The 12,459-nt window shown below is 38.6% G+C and overlaps 4 long non-coding RNA genes across 4 annotated transcripts; all 4 read right to left on the reverse strand.

The window, feature by feature from the left end:
- Positions 1-3,851: 3,851 nt before the first annotated feature.
- Positions 3,852-5,556, reverse strand: LOC135555143 (uncharacterized). Its single transcript, XR_010457840.1, has 3 exons — positions 5,395-5,556; positions 4,180-4,232; positions 3,852-4,023 (listed from the first exon to the last, which is right to left on the reverse strand). It is a non-coding gene; the product is annotated as an uncharacterized LOC135555143 (long non-coding RNA).
- Positions 5,557-6,153: 597 nt separating this feature from the next.
- Positions 6,154-6,943, reverse strand: LOC135555145 (uncharacterized). Its single transcript, XR_010457842.1, has 3 exons — positions 6,754-6,943; positions 6,426-6,498; positions 6,154-6,295 (listed from the first exon to the last, which is right to left on the reverse strand). It is a non-coding gene; the product is annotated as an uncharacterized LOC135555145 (long non-coding RNA).
- A 16-nt stretch (positions 6,944-6,959) lies between these two features.
- On the reverse strand, positions 6,960-7,801 carry LOC135555146 (uncharacterized). Its single transcript, XR_010457843.1, has 3 exons — positions 7,697-7,801; positions 7,391-7,419; positions 6,960-7,255 (listed from the first exon to the last, which is right to left on the reverse strand). It is a non-coding gene; the product is annotated as an uncharacterized LOC135555146 (long non-coding RNA).
- Positions 7,802-8,368: 567 nt separating this feature from the next.
- LOC135555144 (uncharacterized) lies at positions 8,369-11,915 on the reverse strand. The gene is made up of 6 exons (XR_010457841.1): positions 11,860-11,915; positions 11,710-11,765; positions 11,531-11,619; positions 8,999-9,067; positions 8,809-8,911; positions 8,369-8,563 (listed from the first exon to the last, which is right to left on the reverse strand). It is a non-coding gene; the product is annotated as an uncharacterized LOC135555144 (long non-coding RNA).
- Positions 11,916-12,459: the final 544 nt, after the last annotated feature.

Raw genomic sequence — 12,459 nt, forward strand, 5'->3', positions numbered from 1 at the left:
CATTGGTATAGTAGTATCATAATGTGCTATCATTGGTATAGTAGTATAATAATGTGCTATCATTGGTATAGTAGTATAATAATGTGTTATCATTGGTATAGTAGTATCATGTGTTATCATTGGTATATTAGTATCATAATGTGCTATCATTGGTATAGTAGTATAATAATGTGCTATCATTGGTATAGTTGTACAATAATGTGCTATCATTGGTATAGTAGTATAATAATGTGTTATCATTGGTATAGTAGTATAATAAGGTGCTATCATTGGTATAGTAGTATAATAATGTGTTATCATTGGTATAGTAGTATAATATTGTATTATCATTGGTATAGTAGTATAATAATGTATTATCATTGGTATAGTAGTATAATAATGTGTTATCATTGGTATAGTAGTATAATATGGTGCTATCATTGGTATAGTAGTATAATAATATGTTATCAAATCAAATCATATAATAAGGTGCTATCATTGGTATAGTAGTATAATAATATGTTATCATTGGTATAGTAGTATAATAATGTGTTATCATTGGTATAGTAGTATAATAATGTGTTATCATTGGTAAAGTAGTATAACAATGTGCTATCATTGGTATAGTAGTATAATAATGTGTTATCATTGGTATAGTAGTATAATAATGTGCTATCATTGGTATAGTAGTATAATAATGTGTTATCATTGGTATAGTAGTATAATAATGTGTTATCATTGGTATAGTAGTATAATAATGTGTTATCATTGGTATAGTAGTATAATAATGTGCTATCATTGGTATAGTAGTATAATAATGTGCTATCATTGGTATAGTAGTATAATAATGTGTTATCATTGGTATAGTAGTATCATAATGTGTTATCATTGGTATAGTAGTATCATAATGTGCTATCATTGGTATAGTAGTATAATAATGTGCTATCATTGGTATAGTAGTATAATAATGTGTTATCATTGGTATAGTAGTATCATGTGTTATCATTGGTATATTAGTATCATAATGTGCTATCATTGGTATAGTAGTATAATAATGTGCTATCCTTGGTATAGTTGTACAATAATGTGCTATCATTGGTATAGTAGTATAATAATGTGTTATCATTGGTATAGTAGTATAATAAGGTGCTATCATTGGTATAGTAGTATAATAATGTGTTATCATTGGTATAGTAGTATAATATTGTATTATCATTGGTATAGTAGTATAATAATGTATTATCATTGGTATAGTAGTATAATAATGTGTTATCATTGGTATAGTAGTATAATATGGTGCTATCATTGGTATAGTAGTATAATAATATGTTATCAAATCAAATCATATAATAAGGTGCTATCATTGGTATAGTAGTATAATAATATGTTATCATTGGTATAGTAGTATAATAATGTGTTATCATTGGTATAGTAGTATAATAATGTGTTATCATTGGTAAAGTAGTATAACAATGTGCTATCATTGGTATAGTAGTATAATAATGTGTTATCATTGGTATAGTAGTATAATAATGTGCTATCATTGGTATAGTAGTATAATAATGTGTTATCATTGGTATAGTAGTATAATAATGTGTTATCATTGGTATAGTAGTATAATAATGTGTTATCATTGGTATAGTAGTATAATAATGTGCTATCATTTGTATAGTAGTATAATAATGTGCTATCATTGGTATAGTAGTATAATAATGTGTTATCATTGGTATAGTAGTATCATAATGTGTTATCATTGGTATATTAGTATCATAATGTGCTATCATTGGTATAGTAGTATAATAATGTGCTATCATTGGTATAGTTGTACAATAATGTGCTATCATAATGTGCTATCATTGGTATAGTAGTATAATAATGTGTTATCATTGGTATAGTAGTATAATAATGTGCTATCATTGGTATAGTAGTATAATAATGTGCTATCATTGGTATAGTAGTATAATAATGTGCTATCATTGGGCGTTGATGATGGATGATCATTTGAAGAGAATAACTTGGCTGATGGAGGGGAGTGAAATGTAAAACAAGGGTCAATCTTATCACTTTCAACTTCGGGAAAAGATGATGGCTGAACAATGTTTTTCCACTCACCTGTTTCAACACATACATTTTAAGTTGAGAAGCACACTACTTAACAACCAGTTTGGAGGGAAAATATGATATCCAAAAGATGACGTTAGCTGGAATACAGCTGAATGTAGACTTCAGGGTCTTCCCCCTTCTACATATCAGGAAAATCATCCTTATCCCCTCTGCTGAGCAAGATATCAAGTGACTGTACCTGGTATCAGTGTAGCCTACGCTTGAAATAATAGTTCAGGAATAGTTCAAATTCAATTATATTCAATTCATGTAAAGGACCACTTCAAACTTCAGTATCTGATTTGATCACTTCCATCTCTGTGAGTGCACTTCTGCACACTGAGCACACACAAAGCTGAGCACACACAAATAGCATGAATAGAGCAAAATGGCTATAACCCCGTAACATCATGTCCCTCTGAATGCTTTTTGGGGATTCTGGGCCCCAAAACAACACACAGTATCAAACTCAGAGGAATGCATCCTGACTCTACACTAACCTGACTGGGATTTAACACAATATGTCAAAGTGTCTTCCTGAGACTAGAGTGTAGCTTCACTGTCCCATATCTGTCTTTGTGATGTACTCTTCTGTCTGAGGTTGACAACAAAAGGCAAATTGAATAATCATACCTTCAGAGCAGTAGCAGCAAACAGATAGAATAAGGAAATAACAGTGTTGTACTCTGCTTCCTGACTAATGTCAACACTGAATCAATCAAAATAGCATTGCGACAGAGTAAAATACACCCAATCTGACAAGCACTTCTCCAGAAACGTGTTACAGGATAGCAGCACAAACAGTCTTCATACAATTCAGGACCAAAAATAACAATTTGTGAGAAACAGAAGGTCAGAATGAAGGACTGAAAACAGTCAAAAGAGAAATGAGAGGATGTGGAAGGGAAGAAGTAAGCAGAAGTAAACCTCAGTTTTGTTACACACAGTGTGTTCTGAGGAGAGGCCATGTATATGAAGCCAAGTGGTCCAGACTTATAGTTTAGAGCATTTGGATAGAGACAACTGCTTAGAGGTGAAAGCGAGGTCACTTCACCTAATAGAAGTGGCAACCATACCACAGGAGGCCAAAACAAACATCCCACTGGGCACACACTGGTTGAATCAAGATTGTTTACACATCATTTCAATGAAATTGCATTGAAACAACGTGGAATAGACGTTGAATTGACGTCTGTGCTCAGTGGCTGTATCATGGCTGTAGTCTGTCCTCCAGCACTCCCCAATCATATACAGAGAGAGAAGAGACAACACACTGCATGTGCACCATCTCTACGTCAGAGGAGCAGAGGAAACACGCACACTCCATCAACCCGAAGAGGAAAGGGAAAAAAGGGAGAAGTAGTAGTCATGGTTACCATAGACAAGAAAATAAAGACACAGTCCTAAAATAAACCCCATCATTCCTTTTGCTAAACCAAAACCAGAAGGCTTGTGTTGTGAGTTCCAATCTCCGCCACACTTCTGATTCACTTCTGAAGACAAAGAAAGCTACCGTGTGTGAAGCACAGGAGGCTGTTGGCACCTTAATTGGGGAGGACAGGCTTGCGGTAATGACTGGAGTGGAATCAGTGCAATGGTATCATATACATGGTTCCCATTTGTTTGACGCCATTCCATTCGCTCCGTTCCAGACATTATTATGATCCGTCCTCCCCTCAGCAACCTCCACTGGTGTGAAGTGTATAATTAAACACATTCACCGGCTCTCTGAATTCAAACATTTATTTCTTGATAGACAGACACGTCCAGGCAGATACACACGAGAAGGGAGGCGAGATGTTTCCATTGAACTGCCTGTCTCCTGGCGATCCAGACTTGACCACTTAATAATTTACCCATGGTCTAAAATGCATGAGTGGACTCCTGTACATTCAGCTCTCTTTCGCTCTCATCTGAAGGGCAGGTCAACACAATGATGCTCTGCGGTACAGAAGGAGAATAAATAATATTGCACATAAGGTGAAAGGCAATAGGGTCGGCATCAAGAAATATGGCTTCAACCTGTCCATATAGTCAGTCAGAGAATACTAAAATAGCACTGTTACAATTCATTTATCTTTTACATTTTTTACCCACCTTTATTTAACCAGGTAGGCAATAGAGAACAAGTTCTCATCTACAACTGCGACCTGACCAAGAAAAAGCAAATCAGTGCGACAAAATCAATAACACAGAGTTACAGGATAAACAAACGTACAGTCAATAATACAATAGAAAAATCTATGTACAGTCTGTGCAAATGTAGACGAGTAGGGAGGTAAGTCAATAAATAGGCCATAGAGGCGAAATAATTACAATTTAGCATTAACACTGGAGTGATATATGTGGAGATGATGATGTGCAAGTAGAGCTACTGGGATGCTAAAGAGCAAAATAATAAATAACAATATGGGGATGAGGTAGTTGGGTGTGCTATTCACAGATGGGCTGTGTACAGGTACAGTGATTGGTAAGCTGCTGACAGCTTGATGCTTATTGTTAGAGAGGGAGATATAAGTCCCCAGCTTCAGTGATTTTTGCAATTCATTCCAGTCATTGGAAGGATTGATACAATAGAAGTACATCAATAATAATAATATACTGTATAAAGCTTTATGAGATAAAATATACAGCATTTGACACATAAATTTCTTCTTATAAAGCAGTAGAGGCTTTTTGCAGAAAATACACACCCACACAGCAAATTCTCCAGTGTAAAAAAAAAAAAAAAAATGAACACAGAGTGTTAAATCAACATGGAAATTGTTGAGTCTGTGGACCCATAAAGACATTGGAACAGTTTTAAACACACTGCGTGAGTTTCAGGCCATTGTATTACACAAAAAAAGGGTTTGATTTGTTCCTAAAGGGGTACAAACACTTACAACTGTAATGGTACCCTGTAAAGTAAAAAAAACATGCTGGGAAAAGTGATAATGATGGTTTTGGGTCAAAGTGATTTGTATGAGTTTCTGGCCTTTGGATTAGGGTAAAAATAGGCCTTCAAAGTAAGGCCTTGTGTAATACTTATTATATTTTGTTAAAAAGCTTATTTTTTATGATACATACGCACTTAGGATCTCACTTGATTAAATTCATAGGACTGGAAATGGATGAATGCAACAACCATATCTCTGTCACCAACAAATACAATCATGGGTGGTATCTCAAATTTGCTGTCCATGTTTTCCAATTGCATAATACATTCTCCAGTGTTGACTGAGTATTAAAACATAAGTGTGCTGGAGTATGGGTTGTGGTTAGCATAAAGGAGGAATTAAATACTGACATTGGGGGAGATTAAATACAAACCATCTGTCTCTTCAGGCCAATCCTCGGGGGTATCTGTAAGTCCCACAGCACTGATACGAGGGGTGGATTTAGTCTATTTCCCGTGAGTTCAATCATTGTTTAGGCTCAAAGTGGGCACAAGCACAGTGCCTTCATTCTCCTCACACTGTAACTGTGTGTGTGACTGCGTGCGACTGTGTCTGTCACTCAGAGTTCTTGCATTTGGTGAAAATGTTGTACAACACCCTCAAGGTGGACTTCAAGTTCAGGTTCACAATGTCTATAACCAAACAATGCACACAAAATAAGTAATTTATTATTTATAAAAACAAAAATAAACTTCTCTCTGAGGGAAAATCACAAACACAAAGAAAAGCTCATGCTGCTTGACTGATTCTGGGTAATATTGGTATACAAACATAAAAATATTAACACTTTTCTTTTGACAATTCATAATGTGAGACGTTATATTCAGGAAGACAAAAGCTGGCGGGGTGAGGTTGGGGTGAGGTTGGGTGAGTTCGGGTCACACGCTGGCTTAGACTTACATCAATGTTCAAGTATATAAAGTGAGAAAAGAGCTCCACCTCCTGGACATTAAGACATTAAAGATACTCAAGCATCATGAGCATTCCGATGACAGTCTACATTCAGAAGGCTTCCCTCTTCTACTGAAAGTTCACTACCATGTGTTACCACTCTCCCTGTTCATCTAAAGCAGGTGTTCCCAAACTTTGTAAAAAAAAATTACAGCCAATGTTTACTTTTTTAATTGGGGTTATTACAATCTATTACAAATCAGTCTGACAGTACTTTTGACAGTATTTCCATCTGAAGGAAGTATAGTTTGAAGTGACTGAAATGCATCAGAAAGGTATTGGGATGTTCAGAAGATCATCAGGCAATAATGTTGTATGATATTCTGTGTAGAAAAGAACAACATCATTGCACATTTTCTCTCACAACCCCATTTTTAAATCAGGCAAAAACACATGGGGTCGCAACCCCTAGTTTGGGAAACACTGATGTTATATATTGTGTCAGTACTGTACCGTCTGGTTTGGCTTTGGGTTTCTTCAGGGCTCTGTCCTGCATCAGCTCAAAGGCAAACGTCACATTGTGGGCCTGAGGGGAACCAGGGGAGAGAATGAACAAGATGAACCTGCTAGCGGTCGACCAAAGAAACACCACTTCGACAAGTCCACCTCTCACAGAGAAACACCACTTCTACAAGTCCACCTCTCACAGAAAAACACCACTTCGACAAGTCCACCTCTTACAGAGAAACACCACTTCTACAAGTCCACCTCTCACAGAGAAACACCACTTCTACATGTCCACCTCTCACAGAGAAACACCACTTCTAAAAGTCCTACCTACCATCTGCTCAAAGTTCTCCGGTGTGAGGAAGAAGTTGTAGAGGGGGACAAAGTAGTCCTCCAGCAGTCCCATCAGCAGAACCAGATACACACCATCAGCAAACTTGGGTTGTCAAACATTGGCAACACATGAGGATATGGAAGAAGCAGTGGCGACCCATCATTCAGGGCCAGGGGGGCAGAGCCCCACCTGTTATGAACCCCACCTGTTTAGCAAAAAAAAATATTATAGTAATATTTAATTGCTTGTTAATTTAGCACTAATACGTGTCACATATCAATTTGCAAACAATGTAAACAAAAATGTATTGAGTTAACAAAGCTGCATACAAACATGGTCTATTTGTTGCTTTCTTGAGTGAGGCAGCTCCAAAATGCAGGTGTTTCAGCCTACCTCAGCGGCTCAGCGGAAAGTACAGAGTAGGGGTTGGTAATCTTCTGTAGTTGAGCCATGATTGGCTCAGTGTTCTGTCACTCATGGGGACACTAGGTCACTGCAAAATCTACAGGGAGAGCTAGAAAGTTTAATCAGTTTTCATGTGGTTTCTTCCTTCACAGACTCCATGAAATGATGACCGCTTTCTGGTCAAATTATTAATTCTGTGTGGTTTCCTAGAAACAAGGTTGGCTGATCTTACCCCTATTGCTCAACTTAAGCCGCCAACCCCTAAAGTGTAAAGGAACGCATGTTTAAATCTCTCTTCAAATATTTGACCTCCTTCATAACATTGAGCTTGTCAGGTGTGTGATCCAAGAGTGTGTCAAATGCATCCCTTTCTGAGATGCAGTAAAAAAAAAAAGATTAAAAAAAGAAATCTACCTATCATCATTCTAGAAAAAAATAATAGAAAACAGAAATGTTATTGTCATAACTACGTATACAATAAGGATCCCCCTCTCCCCCCCAAAAAGAAACCTAACAAAAACTGAACAATAGTACTTACTCTGTGGTGCTCGTCAGCTCCTTAATCACATGACGTCTGCAGTACGCCCTCCCTTTTCTAAAACAAACTAAACAACCTATACAGGTCAGTGGAAGAATCTGAATTACGTCCTCTCTCCACGTCTCCTCAAAACCCATTGGATGAGAAAGCCAGAGGTCCCTCCCAATCGAGGATGTGAGGATGAATGCAATTGAGATTCTCCCAATGAGTCATCATCATTTATTCTTTTATTTCACCTTTATTTAACCAGGTACGCCAGTTGAAAACAAGTTCTCATTTACAATCATGATGTGCAACAGATAATAGATATATGTGTTGTGTCTCCTCACCTTGACCACCACCACCTGTACAGACATGTGTTTAGACAACCTGATGGGGGACAGATAGTGCATGGCCAGAGTCACCAGCAGGTACAGTGTGGCCACCAGGTTCTTAGTATGGATAGCTGTGGATGGTGGAGGGGACCAGCAGAGGGAGCTGTCAGCATTCACCAGGTTTAAATTATGACTACTAAGGTAAAATGTTTTTTAATGAAGTGCTTTCTAGAGGTCAATTTAATGGTAAAATTATGATTTTTATTAGATACTTTGTTAGCATGTTATCAAAGACAACTGATCACAATACAGAATATATTATTAAGTGTGTTAAATGTTGTGTTAGCCACTCGGACTGGCAATTGAATGGCACCTATGAATGTTTGGTCTTAGACTGTAAAATACAACTCACAGTCAATGTTCTACTCAATGGACCAGCCGTGAGGCCTGAGCAGCTGGTTGACCGACTCCAGTACCGTTTGGAGCATCTACTTCTGTCCTCTCTCTGACTGGGTCACCTCAGCCACATTTAGCTTCCAACCCGACAGCTTCACTGTCACCAGCAGAGAAGAGACACACAGGGACTTATAAAGCAGTCGCTCAGAGCATCATAATAAACACAAACACACCTACACACTGCAAATGCTTTATAAACACTCACCCTAAACACTTACACCATTTATCAGAATCAAATAAACTGTGAAAACAGTGATGTTGCTCGCATCAAAATATGATATAGTTCATCAGAAAAACACCAAGCTCAGCCACTACACAGAGTCCAAACAAATGATTCCTTACCAAATAACTTCTAGAGCACCTGCCCATCATAGCAATCCTCCTCCAAGTCTTTGAAGATGATCCTGTCCTCCTCCAGCTCATTGTTGATCCAGTCTATTAACACCTGGACACAGCAACATCCTTTAGCATCAGTGTATGTTCTCAAAATAAAGGGATACACACTACTGAGAGATGTGGATAAGTCACCTACCCTCTGAAGATCTTTCAATGGAGGATTCTCTGGAAGTTGGGTTCAGCATGTTCCTCTCAGCATTCTCTTCTAAGAAAGACATTAGAAGAATACAGTCAACGGCAAAGCCAGAGGGCTACAACTGATACACATAGAAGTAGTACATATCATCATCCACATTTGAGAGTGCAACACTCTGCACAAACATCCCACACACACAGAGTACACTTCTCCTGTGTACTACTATACTAGTGTACTCTCATCTTGGATCTTAAGAATGATTCAGACAATGAGTGGAACTAAGACACAGGGTGTTGTCCTCTGCATGTTGCTTTCATTTCCTAATCCACCAAAAGTCACTCACAGTCACAGGGAGTCCCACAGAAGTCACCCTTAATGAGCTTCCGTAACCCCCAGTTATAACCCCCAGTCACTGAGAATCACCCCAGTCAGAAAGAGGCAAAGATAAGTACAATCGTCACCGAAGGTCAAAAGTGTCATCAACAGTCAACCAACAGTTTGAGTTTCTGTTACCCAGCAACAGAGGCATATTTTACAATGCATTCAGAAAGTTCAGACCTCTTGACTTTTTTCACATTTTGTTATGTTACAGCCTTATTCTAAAATGGATTAAATGCATTTTTCCCCGCATCAATCTACACACAATACCCCATAATGACAAAGTGAAAATAGGTTTTTAGAAATGTATTAAAAATAAAAAACAGAAATACCATATTTACATAGGAATTTAGACCCTTTGCAATGAGACTTGATTGGCAATGTTAAGTACACAATTTGTAAGTCGCTCTGGATAAGAGCGCCTGCTAAATGACTTAACTGTAACTGTAACAAGCCACCAAATCCAGAACGAAGTCCTTGAGGGCTTAGCTGAGATGGTACAAAGTGAAATAACAAGAGAAGCAAAAGAAAGTGAAGTTTTTAGTGTAGTGTAATTGCAGATGAAACCAAAGATTTAAATAAAAAATAAAATGTCTTTAGTTGTGAGGTACTATTACAACGGGGCCATCCACAAAAGTTTGACACTTTTGATCAGCTGAAAGCTTAGATGGAGCAGGTCTCATAAATGATAATCGATTGCCTTGAAAAACCTGGTCTGGACTACAGAAATAAGCTTCTGGGGCAAGGCTGTGACGGTGCATCCGTCATGAGTGGTATGCATTCTGCTGTGTCTGCACGGATTAAAAACAGCACGAGATTAGCATTTTATGTGCACCATAATGCACAGTGTTTGAATTTTGTTCTTGTCGATTCTGTAAAATCAGTACCTGAGGCAGTTAACTTTTTTTTGCTCTCCTGCAGAATCTTAATAACTTTGTATCTGGCTCATATGCTCATCTCAAGTGGCTTGCAGTTCAGAATGAGATGTATCCACAGCAGCAGCCCAGGGAACGACAGAGACTTACGGATGTAAGGTGGGCATGCAGATACATGGCATGCTGTAATCTGAGGGACAGGCTTCCAGCAGTTCTGAGAGTGCTTCAGGATATCACACTTGAAAATAGTGGTGATAAATCAGTGGAGGCAAGGGGTCTTTCTCAGATAGATTTACATTTCATAGGGCTTTTGGTTACTTTTTGTAAAGTGCTTGGTGATGCCAAATGTCTTTCTGACATGCTCCAATCAAGCTCTCTTGACCTAGCAAGGGCTGTGGATCTAGTAGGTGACCTTACAGACACATTACAGGACTACAGAAGTGAGAGTTACTTTGGAGATTGCAGAGCACTGAAAAATAAGTTTACAAACAGCATGTAAAAGACAGCCTAAAACAAGCTTAAGATTTCACGACTCATTGACGATGAGCACTGTAGCACAGAAAAATTGTGACCAAAGTGATGTTGAGAGCTTCCAAATATCTATTATCAGGTGCTTGACAGTCTCACAGCTGAGTTAGAGGCGTTTTCAAAGAAGAATTGCAAGATAATGCAAGTGGTCCAGTCTCTCAACCCAAAGAATACAACATTCTTGAATGAGAAGCCTGTTTGCCTTTGCTCAGACCTTTGAGTCAGATTTAGAGGGCCTCAAACATGAGGTTCATCAAACCAAGCGGCTTCTTGATAGGAGAGAGAAAAGTGGAAGGGACAGACAGTCTACTCTCCTAGACTTTGTTGTGTTTCGAGAAACCTTATAAAGGTCTTCCATGAGCACTTTCGACTTTCTAAGATTTCTGTTGTTACACCAGTCAGCAGTGTTTCTTGCGAGAGAAGCTTTTCAGCTATAAATCTGATTAAAACCCACCTGTAATGGTACAAGCTACATAATTTTCACATTTGCATTTGTCATTGAGCAGATGCTCTTCCCCAGAGCGACTTACAGTCTAGCATCCTACTTATAAGTGGTACTTATGTTATAGCAGTTTTAAAGTTGAAGAAATGCCTTGATTGAGAAACTAGCCAATCTCTCACATAGGCCGTTCAGGTCTGTTGTTTGGGGGGCAGGATCTCCAAGTAAGGTTTCGACGATCTGGCACACTGATTGGGCTAGTGAGGTCAAGAGTGACACTGTTAAATATCACAGTCTATGAGTGACAGTCACCTCCAGGACTGTACACAGTTTCCCCCCCAGCCAGGGACATCGGGAGGTGGGTCTGGTGGGCAAAGATGTCTGGGGTTTCACACATGACCCTGGGACAAAACATGAAAGACATTCATTACAATAAAATGACAATCCCTCCACACTCGATTGGTTATTCATAGAAAGGTTAAATGCCTTACCTCTGGGTCTCCAATGGCAGAGTCAAAGTCAGCACAAATACCAAACCTGGGTTGAACTGAAACAAAGAGCATTGATTTAATTCAGTCATCATTTGAGATTGATCATCTGACATGTTTTGTGAGTGCTGCAGATGCAGGAGAATGCCTCACCTCATATGCGAGAACATGGAAGACGGAAAGGTAATCACTGTTCTCCTTCCCCACCTGTAACCACTCAAGAGATAAAATGAGAACTGAAGGCATAATGCTACTGAGGAAGAAACAAGGGCTTCTTAGAATTGAAATGACTTCTAGAATTCTACTTCTATGGCATTGACCTTGTTCCAGGTTAAGTTGCTGTTGAAGCCAGCGCCCTTCTCTTTGCCCACACTGTCATAGTCGGACTCCCTCAGATTGGGCCAGAAGCCTTGGTGCCCATAGTGGTGCCAGGAGAAGTAGAGCACAATGGGAGACAAAGAGGGGTGTCAGTCAAGATGGATTAGCAGCCAAAAATTCCAGTTAGGATAAAGAGAAGACACTCGGAAGAGAACTGGAAGCTCTGTCCGTGATGCACGTCCCAGGCCACTATCAACATCCTGGGCAAAACAACAGCACTTAGAAAAACACCACACATTCTCCTATTAGATTTCTAATTCTATTTTCAAAGGCATACACTGGAATCCGTTAGGAGTGGGTTCTATCCAGGTCCTGCTCACCTCTTGACATTGTAGTGTTTCTTGGCATAGTGGCTTATGTTGTAAAAACACAGAA

Source organism: Oncorhynchus masou, chromosome 15 (genome assembly GCF_036934945.1).
Source record: "Oncorhynchus masou masou isolate Uvic2021 chromosome 15, UVic_Omas_1.1, whole genome shotgun sequence".
Lineage (NCBI taxonomy): Eukaryota > Metazoa > Chordata > Actinopteri > Salmoniformes > Salmonidae > Oncorhynchus > Oncorhynchus masou.